Genomic DNA, 15,336 nt, shown 5'->3' on the forward strand with positions numbered 1-15,336 from the left:
GGCGGCAAGCGCCGACTTTTCTTTTGAAAGTCCTCCTCCATCTCCGTGGTTCTGCTTGACCATCGGTCAGTCGTGCACGCTCACAAACGAAACGAAACTTCAAAATAAAAGCTTCGTACGTCAATGCCATTTTAGGCTTTGACTTTGAAGTTGGCCACATGTTGGAACTTTTTCACAAAACAAGGGGGGGGGGGAAGCAAATTGTTACTTTGTTATTTATTTGGGAATAGTACGTTAGAATTAGGCTATTAGGCTAACAAAAATTTTTTCTCTGATAGTACAAATGGTCGTAAAAAAAGGTTCCCCTTGCACTGATTTAGGCATTCCTATTAAATTTCATGTATGCAACATCTCAGTTGGTTTATCAAGGTTAAAGAGTGCGAGTGCGAGTGCGACCTCTCGGCTAAATGAATAGTTCATTTTGCACCGTGGCAGTCGTATCTAATGAATACCGTTAAACAGCCTAAATGCATTTCGAGGCCCCTCTGCATGGAAGCGTGATTACAAAGGACGGGTATATCAAGTGGTCCTTTCATTTGGTTAACATGATCAAATTGACTCCCGTGTCACGAGAGATGGCACCGGCGGTAATTAATTTCTCCATTAACGCCGGGGCCGATGTGACAGCCATGCAAACACGGCGGCGAGAGCGGCGGCGACAGCGGGGGGGAGGGGTGGCGGAAGGAGGGCCTCGGAGAAAGCGGAGGCGGATGAGGAGGTATCCCGTGATCTGTCTGCGGGGAGACGAGCGAAAAGAGAGCAAAAAACAGCACGTACGCTACATATGCTGAGCCAGCACTTTTCTGGGCGGCTGTGAATTTACATATAATAATGAAGCCAATAATTAGTCAAGTCAGCCATTACAGCCTATGGACCTTTGCTTCTTTGTGGAACTTGGAATTGCTATTAATCCATTCCAACATATTTATTTTGAAATAAAAATATTGTGTGTTCCAAAAAAACATTTGAATAGTATGTAAAGAATGAAACACATTTTTTTGCTTCAATTCAATGTGTATTGTGCTGCTCCTTCTGGTGTGCGTACTTCGGCCAGGTGGGGGCAGTATAACACAGACACAGGAAAAAGAGTTTCACAACTGACTGACTGCAGTATTGAGTCATTTTATCGCAAAGGATGACGGATATACGCCAGTGAGTTTTATTATAGTGCCTGTCTACACGTGGTGCTCCATCATTTGTGTTAAAGGGTTATAACACCGCAAACGCGATGCTATAAATTAGCCCGTCTGTAGCGTTTTGCATTGTTTGCCAGCATTAAGCGAAAGGACGTTACAAGGATAAGTTGATAATGCTCGGAATATAGTAATATCACAGCCTTATAATGTACCAAATGATAAGATCTTGTGTCATTTCCAGTCCATTCTACAAATAATTTGGAGAGGGTATAAATCCTTTTGGGCTGTGTTTGTGGAATACATTTATTCAGACATGCATCGGAGGCAAGGGAAGCCGAAGATCAAATCAGAAGGCTTATGATCTTATTCAATTCCAGTCAGCTCCCTTAGTGGATTAAAACACACTGATAGCTCCAAATAAAGAAAATGCATGATTTTAATCAAAACGGCTCCCTAGTTCCTATTTCTGTGCATGTGTGGATGCCTGCAGGCTGTCTGCTGGCCTTTTTGAGTAAAAAGTGAAACCGTCCCGGGGCTTTCACCCGGGGACGGGGGATGTGATTGTCCAGCATTTTCACCACAATGCCGCCATATGGGGAACAGAAGGATGAGCCGCTGGGCTCTCCGCCTGAGCAAAGGCAAACAGCCATCCACATATGCATGCAAGTGGTCATTTAGAGCCAGCGCCTCTTTAGCATAACAACACATCAAACACAGCAGTCATTTGGTCTCTGCCAAGAGGCATTGTCAGCGGTCCTCACTGCCTGTTAAGGTGCCTCCGTATGAGGCAGGATAAACTTAGGGGCCCAGGCCCGCTGTCAATAACACACAAAAAAAGACACTTACATGCTTCTTAAATCCTATTCGAAGATGAAAAGAAAGGGGCTGAAAAAACAGTCCATTTCCTCAAACCGTGGAAATGAGCTTAATACAAGACAAATGCATTTAAGTGCTTGTCCCCACTATGTGTGTTTTAAGGATCAGTGCCTTTGGGAATGCGTTTTTTAATTAGAAATAAAAAATACTCTATAATATAAGACTTTATGAAAAGATACCGTTATGACAGAATCAAACAGAATTCAAACGTTTTTGTCACACTTTCTGTTTTCAAATATCCATTACTTAACGGATTATAACATGCTAATGTTTGCCTATGGCGTTTGCCATTATGTGTTAGCATTAGCATTAAGATAGCGGATTAAAGGCTCAGTTATGCGGTTGATTTAAAGACACAAGGTGCAATTCGCTTTGTTTTCTGTTTAATTTGACAGTAAACTTCAACTTGGCAATGGCAATAAATCGCTTGAAGCCTCTTTTTTTTTTGAAGAATAGTGACCAATTGCCAATGTTACCGATCCCAACCGGACAAACTGCTGCTTGTTGTGAAGTGAAATGAATTACCGCCATGATACAGCACTTGTAATTTACTACAAATAACGGATCTTTGTTCAACTATCGATGCCAGCAACATATAATGAAGAGGCCGAACAATTACCTGCTCTCCCACTCGATGGCAGAAGGTACATAATCACGTACACTCTGTATCCATTTTTGTTTGGTCATATGTCGTGAGATTTGTATTTGTATTTGTATTTTTTGTTTTTAATGTGAAATATGTGCCATGGTTCAATAAAGTTTAGGAATCACTGGATGAAATGACTAAACTTTCATGTCCAATGCAAAACCTGCATTTCAAAATGTTGGGAGTTTTGTATGTCTATGCAAAAAAAAAAAAAAAAAACAGATAAAAACGAAAATATTTTTTGGAAAAAAAAACACTCACGCAATGTTTTAATATGAACATCACAAATCTCTATGTCCATTTATCCATTTTTATGCAGCACTCAAGAAACGCTCAGGTATGAGTCGGCATAAAAAAAAAAAAATAATAAAATAGCAGGAGTCAATTCGCCCTCTTTTTATGGCCAAAAGCAATGAGCCGATTGGCCATTTATGTCTCGGTTGTGTGTGGCTTAGCGGCGCTGGTCAGCCAGTCGGCGTGCAACTTAACTGTATAGCGCTATTGTAATAATGACTTGGTGATGGGAGGAAAAAAAAAGGGGGGGGGGGGGGGGCAGCACTGGAGCCAAACTGCCTCATCCGAAACTGTCTGATTATGACTCGGAATGGATGAGTTGATACCGCCATTCTGCCACCGCTAAAATTTTATTGTAAGACAAAAACGATATTTTGTTGTTTGGTGGGGAAAATGCATGAACGGTTAATATTTAGTTGAAGCAAATCACCGTATTCTACTTTATTACTTTATCGCAGGGGACACATTCCGACCTGCCCACAATGGGTGAAAATCTGTGATAAACAGAGACTATACAAAAAAAAAAAAAAACATTTTTAGATTGTTTTACCCCCTACAGACACACACTGAAACTTGTCAAAACCCATTTTATATTAAAGTGTATTTCAACACATCTTCAACCAGGAGTGACAAATAGACAGCTTGAAGCACGACGTTTTGCAAGATAAACAGCGAGAACAGGCACTAAGGATTGCCTTTAAAAAAAAGCTTGAAATAGGTTTGTGTTTAAATTGTGTGGTTACGGTAAAACTATCAACAAATGTGTTTTTCTATGGCCGCTCTATGATTTTCATCTATCGCAGGTGGGTCTGGAAGATATCGTCTGCGGTAAACCTTTTTTTTTTAACCAAGAGCCCTAAATTCTGTGTCATTTTTTGCTTCATCTTGCAAAGTGACACCAACTAACAAGCAAGCACTGTATTAGCAGCTCGCCCATGAATCTGCTGAATGGCTGCATTACTGACCTCGTCTATTGAAACCAGGAGCGGTCATTTTCTCCTTCTGTAAGCTCAACCTTGATTCTTAGCGTGGCGAGCTGATGGTAAATCACGGCTCCCCGCCGAATGAACTCCGCTCTAAGGCGACAAAACTTAGTGGAAGTATTTATCGGGGGCGCGGTAATGCACTGTGTTTAAGTCACATCCAGTGAAATATTGGTCCCACTTTTAATATCCAGAGGGTGAAGCGGGAGGCAGTCAGGTGATTCGCTATAACCAAATGTTACAGTATAAAACAGCGTGTCACGCTGCTATTTGACATGAATGAGATTAGATGGAATTCGTTTCTAAGTGAGGGGAAATTACAAGCCTATCGGGGCGCACGCACACACACACACATACACGCATCCGCTTGCGTTAACCCCCGCCGCGGCCCGACAACGGCGGTGTAGTCGCGCATGAACATCGACATGAACAGGGAATGACCCTGCAAACCGCATCCGTAACCACCTTGCGTGCAGCAGGAGGGAGCGAGCCGTGTTGTTTTAAAGGTCAGACCGGGGTGAGGTCACGCTAGCATACACGCTACCATGAACCACTGTCGAGCGGGAAGATTGCACTTCATACAAACACATACGTGGTATCTCTTTGTTGCGGTTTTGTAAAAAAAAAAAAAACAATGTTTACTGTTTACTTCTTGCCTAAGTCAACAAAAGTTACAATCGCTTCTTGTAAATGCGGCAGCAGTCCCCGACCGTTCTCGCCCTATGGACCGGTTTCGCATTAAAGCAATGTTTTGATGGACCGGCATGAAACTAATTACAATGAAACCTCGTCTCTCATAGGCCCTAGTCTTTATACGATCCAGTTTTCAACTCATCCGCTTGGTTTTTGGGCCCCAAAAAAAATGCATGAGCAGTGCATTAATTTCCTGGAATCTATGCGCGTTCATCCGAAAGATTTCGTAAATTGCTGACGCCAAAACAACAAAAAATAAATGATTGCGTTTTGGCAGAGCCCGGCGGCAAACTTCGATGGGTGCCGTAAAACAAGAAAATTACAATCTGCACGTTCAGCAACAAAATGCGGATTGAAAAATACAAAGTAGAAAAAATACATTGATTTTGTGAAACAAGTTCAAAAGTTGTTTTGTCATGGTTGTCCTGTCAAAGGTCAGCGGTGTACGTCACACTTAACGCGGTAACTCAAAAGTAACGCAGAAGTAGCACTACGCATTATAATTCCAAGACATGCAGTACAATTGTGATATAGCTACAATAATTCTTTCCAATAGGACTGTCACAATCGAATCTCTTGAGCCTCGATTATCCAATAGATATTTCGCCCTGTCGTCTAATAATCAAGACAACAAAAATAGCCTTGGCTAAATGGATAGCATTTGTGATTAGCATGAGCGTGCTAGCGCTTACTATTTGATGTAAAAAAACAAAAAAATGCTAACTACCATTCATCCCGCTGATACGTCATGTTAAATGTAGATTAGTGTCTTCAAAATCACTTACAGACGCTGAGGTCCTTTTTGGCAAAGTTTTTCACTGGTCGCCGGGCCGTCTGCAACGAAAGTCCATGCGGTAAACATGCTTTTATAAATATTTGTGAATGACTTCGAGGCAGACATTTTTGCGTTGACCAATTTTTGTGGTCTACTTAGCCAAGTTAGCCAATGTTCTTTTTCACAGCCCTACTTTCCAATGGCAGTAACGAGCAGTCACGATTGGAAAGTCACTCGCCCACGATTGCCAATTATCCCGGGACATGTTCACCGTCTTTCACAGGAGTTTGCAGCACATCAGGATGACACCTTGTGAAAAGTGACCTCCACCTTTAACTCCGGCTGGAGAACAACACGTGTCAGCAGGCACCCCGCTAGCACCAGCACCCCAGGGGCCATGTCAGGGGGTGAAGAGGTTAGGCGCTCTGTGCCCGGCCTTCTTCGAGACCACCATAATGACTGCTAATTACGCCGCCATCTGCGGGGAGGCCTGTGTTATGTAGACACCTGTTCATTAAAACGCAGGAAGAACTTTCGCCTATGCTGCATGCTCACAGAGGATGTGGGGGTCTCGAGTCACACGATTTGACTTGAGTCAGACTTAAGTTGTCAATTGTAAGACTTTAGGACCAAGAAAAAGAAGACATGACTTGACTTTGACTTGATATTCATGAGACGTGACTTCAGAAGTCTCACCTGTTTACATTTGAAAATCTGCATTTATAAGGTAAAGTGCCATTTGTTTTTGTTTTGGAACCCAAATATTTTTTGTCCAGTGTATGCAAACCTTGCAAACTGGTATTGGGACCATTATTAATTGTGGAATATGTGATTGTGTTAGTACAGCTTACTCATGCAAGGATAGCTACTGACTGCAAAGGGGCTCAAGTGCATATATGTTGTGACTGGGCAAGACTGTAAAACTTGACTTATGACTTGATTTGCTTCAAACTTAGAGGAGACTTGGCCTGGGTTGCTACCAGATTCTAACGGTATGTTAATCGTGAGCAAAAATATTGCACTTTCACAGTACCATGGTATCGCAATTACAGCTCGAAAATTGATTATTTTTAACTGGTCGGGTAAATACTTTTTCCATTGAAAACACTCCATTAACATTAACATTAACGAACATAAAAAGAAAATAAACAATAGAATATTTTTTAATTAGAAGCAAAATATAGTAGTGTTTTTGTTTGTTGCAGAAAATGAGTAGCTACTTTTCTGCTCTTCTCCGCTTTGTGAAGTAACATCAGATCGGAAACCAACTGATCTTAGCCATGCTAGTTAGCTAGTTAGCTTCGTAAGCACATTTTACAAATACGACCAGGCATCCACAGGTTAAGTATCAATCAAACTTAAGAGCATTGTGAGAATCGTGCGCCTCCGCGGTGCTAATGAATGAGTGAACTTTGCGTGATACTTTTCCCGCACTCCAGGAGGCATCGCCAAGGTTAACCAGGCCATCGGGTGGCATTAAGAGGCGGGAGTGGAGGTGGTGGTGTTGTTTGGAGCAGGAAGCCAATAAAAAGCGCTCCGATATCTGCTGAGGGGGAGCGCAGGCTTGTCAATTGTGTGGCCCAGAGAGGTGATCTGCCATTACCGACTCTCGCAAGACTAATGACAGCCGTTGTGCTGCCAGCTCCTTGGATTATATGTCGATACTCATTCGGGGGTTGTGTTGAACGCAGTTTGTTTTACTTCCTTTTGATGGCGAAACGGTGGACAGCTTAGTTCGCTGCTTTGCGGTTCTTGTCGTAACGCTGCGTTCCAGACCACTGGAAAGCTAGCTCATTTTGAGCCTCAGACTAGGAAAAGTGCATTGGGGTTCAAACTCACACAATCATGTCACAAAACAAGGTGTGTTTATCGGAATTTTACACGTGAGCTAGTGGTTATCACTTTTGCATCACAGTCGAGAGGTCATGGGTTTGAATCTCGGTTGACATTTTTTTGCGCTTTTGTGGGTTTTCTCGCTTTCGTCTCCATATGGTTAAGGATAGTGCAAGGTTTTAGAGCGGGTACATTAAAAGAGGTATAATTAGACAAATATAATGAAAGAGGGATATGGTTAGGGTAAGTTTTATGGATGGAGAATACTGTGTACTGTAACTACAACCCCGATTCCAATGAAGTTGGGACGTTGTGTTAAACATAAATCAAAACAGAATACAATGATTTGCAAATCATGTTCAACCTATATTTAATTGAAGACACTACAAAGAAAGGATATTTAATGTTCAAAATGATAAAAGTTATTGTTTTCAGCAAATAATCATTAACTTAGAATTTTATGGCAGCAACACGTTCCAAAGAAGCTGGGACAGGGTCATGTTGACCACCGTGTTACGTCACCTTTTCTTTGAACAACATTCAATCAACGTTTGGGAACTGAGGACACTCATTGTTGAAGCTTTGTACGTGGAATTCTTACCCAGTCTTGCTTGATGTACAGCTTCAGCAGTTCAACAGTCCGGGGTCTCCGTTGTCGTATATTACGCTTCACAATGCGCCACACACTTTCAATGGGTGAAAGGTCTGGACAGGCAGGCCCGTCTCGTACCCGCACTCTTTTACTACGAAGCCACGCTGTTGTAACACGTGCAGAATGTGGTTTGGCATTGTCTTGCTGAAATAAGCAGTGGTGTCCATGAAAAAGACGTTGCTTGGATGGCAGCATGTATTTCTCGAAAACCTGTATGTACCTTTCAGTATTAATGGTGCCTTCACAGATAAGTAAGTAAGTTACCCATGCCATTGGCACTAACACAGCCCCATACCATCACAGAGGCTGTTTTTTTTTTAACTTTGCTTCCATAACAGTCCGGATGGTTCTTTTCCTCTTTGGGCCGGAGGACACGATGGCCACAATTTCCCAAAACAATTTGAAATGCGGACTCGTCGGACCACAGAGACACCTTTCCCACTTTTCATCAGTGCCGCCTGAGGGATCGAAGGTCACGGGCATTCGAAGTTGGTTTTCGGCCTTGCCGCTTCCATGCAGTGATTTCTCCAGATTCTCTGAACCTTTTGATGATATTATGGACCGTAGATGATGAAATCCCTCAATTCCTTGCAATTGTACGTTGAGGAACATTGTCCTATTTTCTCCCGCACTTGTTCACAAAGAGGTGAACTTGGCCCTATCTTGCTTGCGAATGACTCAGCAATTCAGGGAAGCAATCCTGGCACCCACCTGTTCCCAATGAGCTTGTTCACCTGCGGGATGTTCCAAACAGGTGTTTGATGACTTTTTTGCCACCTGTCCCAGCTTTTTTGGAACGTCTTGCAGCCATAAAATTCCAAGTTAATGATTATTTGCTAAAAAACAAACAAAAACAAAAAACAATAACTCTCCATACTTGTGCTTTTTATGTCCTCAATGTTTATTTTGTCATAGTGGCTGTTTGTTGTCATACGAGAGTGGCTCCAACTCTTGGAGACAAATTGAAACATACTTGGACAATAAGGCTGGTTCTGAAGACTCTTAATTGTTCATAGGTGTGAGTGTGAGTGGGAAATGGCGACTAGTCCAGAGTGTACCCAGCCTTTCACCCAAAGGCAGCTGAGATAGGCTCCAACACACCTGCGACCCTAGTGAGGACAAGCGCTAGGGCAAAATTTGTATATCCTGTAGAAAATGTTTGAGGCTGACAAAACAGATGAGTTTTATAATCTAGCCTCGGGATTTGAATTTGACTCAATTTCCTTGCTAACAATGAATTGAGATTGAGTCAACAGTAGGCCTACTAGTGCTCCTCCAGTTTTGCTTCCTGACGGCCACATTTTTTTGGTTTGGATCAATTCATATACTAATCGATTCTTATGCCCTTCCCTAGCAGAGACTGCTGACTGTCACTATTCAAATGATCGGGTTCAGCGGGTGTGGCCACCCCCTGGCTCCGCCCCTGCTCGTCAGTGCAAAGCAAACTTTCTTCACTGTAGCATCCATTCAGACTTGTACTAAAGGCCGATATTTCACGTCAAACATTGGTACAAACGGATGATTGCCAGACTTAGCCTATTTGACCATTTCATCCGCTCGAGACGGTCCGACGCAGTGATATTAAAGCGAGCGCCAATTACGATGTTGACGGATTGAGTTAGGAAGACAGATTTAGGGATGTAGAAGGCTGACATCGCTGCTGCGTCTCTTTCAGTGTGTGTGCAGCCTCCAATTAAGTGTGGGGAAGCATTCTCTCTCTCTCTCTCGCTCTCTCTGCGGGATCAGTGTCTCTCCCTGACGGATGAGTCACTAATGAGAGCAAATCTCGCTAAATCCTCAAGAAACATGATGAATGAAATCGTGTTCACCCCGTTCATTTGTCGTGTTCACAGATGAGACCAAACACAACATTTATCTAGTCAACAAATTGCAGCCCATCATTGTTCATGCAGTGTTTGCCTCGTTAATACACGCTACAATTGCCAATACTGTTTTTTTGGTTTGTTTGTTTGTTTGTTTTTTTCTTCTTTCCTTCCTCTCAAATTTTGTATAAGTAGCAATAAGTGAGCAGACAAATTAGGGATGCTATCTTCCTCATTATTACACCCCGAAAGCCTCACCATATGTAGCCCTGCTATTAGACAACCAGCGCTAGGTGTCCTATTTGCAATATTTCAATCTAACCAAGTCTAAGCTTAATTGGTTGCGAACGTCGTTTAGCGGACGGCGTGGAAGTCGGGCTTGGGAGAGAAATCCGACAGATGGCTTCGTCTTATGACTTGTATTAACACCTTCCAAGTTTAATGAACTGTTAATTGCTTTTCTAATACATAATGGGAGCACCGCAATGCGAGCGGTAACGCAAACAGATTAGCTTGCGGGCGACAGACAAGCGCCCGTCCCATTCAATGTCACCTTTACATAGAGTACAATACATACCTGGATAAATATAATACACAACGTGGAAGCCAAAAACGATACAAAATCAAATCAAATATGTATATATATTTCAAGAGCTAATAAATGCATTGTAACTGGAGATAGACGGATGTTTTTTTTCAGGGTCGATATCGATCATTTGTGGTCAAGGAGGCCTATAACTGATTTTTTTTTTTTCTTGAACAGCAGACGTCTTTGTTTTAGAATTCGAACAAAAAGTGTGGGGAGCTGTTTGCAAATGTCTTATTTTAATTAGACAATGATAATCAGTTTTAGGACTACAGAAATCTAAGCATATTTACTGTTAAGAGGCTGAAATTCTGAGGATTTGGCCATTTTCAGTTAAGTAAGGCCTCGAAATGATGAGCAAAGTAGTTGTCAGTTAATTTGATAATCGATTAGGTGTCGATGAATCAATTAACTGCTGCACCTGTAAACTAAAAACACACAAATATAAAATGATAACACTGTCAAGGATCTGCTGTAGGCCACAACTCACACCAAGATGCTCACACGCAGACTAACCCAGCCAACGTGACTCCAGCTCCTGATGTCGCTCACCTTAAGGGCACACATCAACACGCGGATACTACAGTGCACCTGCTAGATAGTGGCAGCAAGTGCTGCAACATCTGCCCCCCCCCCCCCCCCCCCCCCCAAAAAAAATATATAAATATAAAAAAAAATTTTAAAACTCATAATTTGAGATATAATGTAATTCAACTTGTGAGTCACGGTATATTAGGATAAAATCAATTTCTATATGTTTTTTCAATACAAAATGTTAACATATGTTCCTGAGATGGCGTTGAAGTATTTAAAAAAAAGAATAATAATGAAAAAATAAAAGACAACAAAAAACAAAGAAATTCCTACTGCAGTAGCTCATCAGTCCATTTGATCTGTGTGGCTTGTCCTCAAGTGACCATAATAGCTCTGCTAACTTCGGGGGAAGTACTTTATTAAATGAAGCCATCTTTAAGGTCAATATACTTCTGTAATGAGTTGTCTCTTTTGATCATCAGAGGTGAGCTTGTACCTCGCTCCTCATTCTTTTTAATGGCTGCCGCGTTGTCACCGAGCCCTGCGCTAACGTTTTTTTTTTTTATTATACCGGCTTCGACTCAAGTAATGCTTTGGACGCTTAAAATCCATTTCCATAACTAAGTGTGATTTCCCCTCGGTTTGTTCTTGTTTAATGAGGTGCAGTCTTGTTTGTATGCCTCCCAATGTCACCAGAAAAGTCATTGAAGCGACGGCCTCGGAATTAAATCAAACGGGAATCACTACGCTGTCGTATTACACCAGAATATTGGTTTAAAAAAAAACAAAAAACAACAACAACAACCACAACAACGTCGTGCTCTGCTCACTTTTACATAGAATTTGCTTGGCCTTTTTGTCTTTCCCCTGTGCGAGTCTCCGTTGAAACTCTTGAGGGGGTCCTAATGATGGAATGTGTAAATGACTTTGCGGTGGATGCGCTGATGCGAGCAGCGATGGCGGCGGCAAAGAGAAAATGACCAACATTGATTTATCCTGACTGTTCTCTTGTCTGCTCGCTGCAGTCAGAACACCTCGCTGCATCCCATTCCCTCCCATTATCTCCCCGCGATCGCCGCAGTCCACTGACTTTCCTACAGGGTCATAAATACTTCCTCGCGGACCCCATACTGCTTGCACATCATCCCCCCCAGACGCCGCCTAATGACAGCCAAAGACAAGACAATGCATCCTTCGCCTCGTGACTGCCGGGCCGGGCTCGCATACATTACCCAAGCGGTTGGACGAGGTACAGCAACAACGCGAGAGGCCGGCCCGACGGCCGCCTCGTATGTCCGCGACACTTTTGCATTGCGAATGGTACATTAAGGAAACATGTCGGAAAGTATCGCACGTGAATGATGCCCGTAATGAGCGTAGTTTCGCACTGTGAAAGTCACATGCGCGTCGTCGTCGTCGACATTGGAGTTTCCGAACCACCGAGAAGAAAGAGTACGGCAAAACCCCCGGCGATATTGCGGTTCATCCTTCGCTCGCCGGCTACACTATCCCCTCATCAGTGAACCATGGTGGCGATAGTGCCGCAGCGTTGGCATAATTGGCTGCCAATGGAAGAGGTTTTCTTGTATTTACTGATGATGCGACTGCTGACAAAAGCAGCGAGATGTATTCTTAAGTGTTTTGGGCAATATTATCTGCTCGTATTCAACCGAAGGCTTCAGAACGTATTGGATGCCACTTCGCAGTGTGACCCGAAGCAGACTGCGAAAGCAAGCAGCGATTCTTTGAAGGCAAAAAAGTGGAATCTTATGCAATGGCCAAGTCAATCACCTGACCTGAATCCGATTGAGCATGCATTTTACTTGTTGAAGAAAAAATTGAAGGGAAAAAATGCCTCAAGAAAGAGCAGGAAGTGAAGGCAGATGATGATGGGTGATGTCTATGCCTTCCACTCTTCAGGCTGTAATTGACGACAAAGCATTTGCAACCAAGTTAACCAAATGAAAACGTAAAAGTTTGATTTATGATTCTTTATTTGTCTCATTACGTTTGATCCCTTAACAAGTTCCTACAGTGTTTACCTAATTTGGACGCAAACACCCTCAAGTTAAAGGTGAAAGTCTGCAGTTCTAGCACATCTTCGTAGTTTGATTTCAAATCCGTTTCGAGCCAAAAAGGTGAGATTTGTGTCCGTGTCCCAATATTTATGGACCTGACTGTATATCTGTATACTGTATATGATTTTTAAGCAGTTGTTTATGAACATTTTTTTTACAGTATCCAGCAAGTCTAAATTTAGACTTGTGTGCCTTCAGTGTAGTCCCAAACGCTGTCAATCAAGTACTTTCGCGTCAAACACACTCATTCATGGGAAGGAGACGGTTTATCAGACACAATGACTCCAATTCATTATTGTGATGCGTTGGTCGTCCACATCAATTAGAGAGCAGCACATAAAGAGCCGCCATCGTAAACAAATTCCTTTTCAGCAAAAACATCCTATTAGGGTGCAGGCCACATAAAAAAAAAAAGAAAGAAAGAAAGAAAGAAAGAAAATAAACGTTTGGTGGTTCTTTTTCACATGGTTAAGCGGGTCATTGTTTTGTGGAATATTATGTGTACAGTCAGCAGCTAACGAGCAAGCAACGCGCAAATGGATTTCATTTGCGCGTTTCCAAACAGGAGCGGGCTGAATTAACGACCTCTGACCAAAAAGAACCTGCTCGTCTGACCTCTTTTGTTCCAAAGAAAATTTATGGAGAAGCCAAAGTAAAGAAACAAATAGCCGATGGGTTAAAAGGAAAATGATTGTGGTTGTACTTAAAGTCAACTGAAACGGGCCTCTAATATTTTCTCATGTGGCTAATTTAGGAAACCAACATAAGAAACACCTCGAAGAGAATCTCGGGCATTGTTTTGTTTCTTTATTTCTCTTCTCATTTTCCCTATTTATGGATCAACTGCAAATACGCTGTCAAAAATATATAAAATATAATTCACTCGCGGGAATGAACAAGAAAGTACACAAATTATTTCATAATTATATATTTTTTTCTTGTTTAAAAAAGGAGGGATAAATAGTTATTTAAGCAAAATAATACAATTATTATGATGATTATTATTATTATTATTATTTGTAGTAGTAGTACATGAGTTTAAACGATTGATTGACTTTACAGCTGGAGTTGTAAATCTTACTCATCTACCCTTCATTTGAATACCATTCCTTTAAAAATAATAATAATAATATTAATAATAATACTTCATGATATTTGTATTATTCTGTTTGAATCCTTACTTCGCCGTAATTTTCCAAATGCACTTTTTGAAATGACATTTATTGAAGAACCGTTTTCTTGTTCATCCCTGCAGACATAAATTTGAGTTTGCATTTCCGTTCAGGATTTTCGAAGCCTCCAATTTGCAACACTGAACCAGCATGAGACGCCGACAGCTCGGCAGGTGTTGAACGGCGACAGAGGCTGCCAACGTGTGCCTTTGCTTTCGTGCAAATAAAACTATCTGCATTGCGGGTGTGTGTCCTCACATGCGCCACGGTGGATTTGGCATGCGGGATAAAGGGACAGTTCGCTGGCACCAATGAATTGGCCACCCTCGCTTTCTTTGCTTTGTAAAGCTATATACGCTGTATAAACACACACACACACGGTTAGCCCTGACTACCACACATGTACCCCCATACTATCAGAAGTACTAACCGACTAACCCTACATTTGAATATACAGTAGCGGTACCTTGCATAGTTTTTTTTTAGCTCCCCTTGGTCCTGTTTTTGGGGGGCTTTGTGCTGCGAGCTAAAATTTTAATTACGAGCGAGCTTCGTATACGCCGTTTGAGTGACGTGAGAAAATGAAAAAAATGCACTTTCAGCTCTTTGCGCAACAAGACAAACAGTCAAACACACGAAAATGAAAACACTCACAAGGAGCAGGGAGACGATGCTAACAATTAACCTTATGACAACTTTTGTTTTGCCTTCGGAATTAGCAGTGTCATTTAAACTATATTATCAATGGGATCGTTTCTTTAACTATCACATTTGAAACTTGTCGTGAAAGTTGAGGCCAGCATTTCTCTATCTTCTGATTGGTTGTCAGAGCAAAACTGTTCAACCAGCGAAACACGTCCGTAGTGATCTGCACACATTAAGGATGTGTATGTAAAACTCAACATCGCTGGTATTCTTTTTTTTTTTAAATGTGTTGCCATGTTATGAGCTAAATAATGATTGAGAACTTCTACAGACGATATGTGGCACAGTTGTGTTCTTGTACAGTATTGATGGCTTCTACAATTGCAAAGTGTCCAATCGTGCTCTTAAGTCGGCTAAATCCCCCTGAAGGCCCAAGCCCCAAATTGACATCCCACCGCTGTACTGACATAACGGCGGGCGTGACAGTCGAGCGAGCCGCATATTCTAAAGCGTAACATACGAGCCGGCGATGAGCATATTCTCTGCGTGGGTCTCACTCAGGAGGGGACACGATTGGCTGAGCATTGCTCTATGGAGTATGGCCTCTAAT

At 42.0% G+C, this 15,336-nt stretch overlaps 1 long non-coding RNA gene across 1 annotated transcript in view; it reads right to left on the reverse strand.

Annotated features, from left to right (window-relative positions):
• The window catches only part of LOC133485464 (uncharacterized), a 232,799-nt gene that overhangs the window by 72,912 nt on the left and 144,551 nt on the right, over positions 1-15,336 (reverse strand). The gene's annotated exons all lie outside the window — the stretch shown is intronic.

The sequence above is a fragment of the Phyllopteryx taeniolatus genome, chromosome 11 (assembly GCF_024500385.1).
Source record: "Phyllopteryx taeniolatus isolate TA_2022b chromosome 11, UOR_Ptae_1.2, whole genome shotgun sequence".
Taxonomy (NCBI): Eukaryota; Metazoa; Chordata; class Actinopteri; order Syngnathiformes; family Syngnathidae; genus Phyllopteryx; species Phyllopteryx taeniolatus.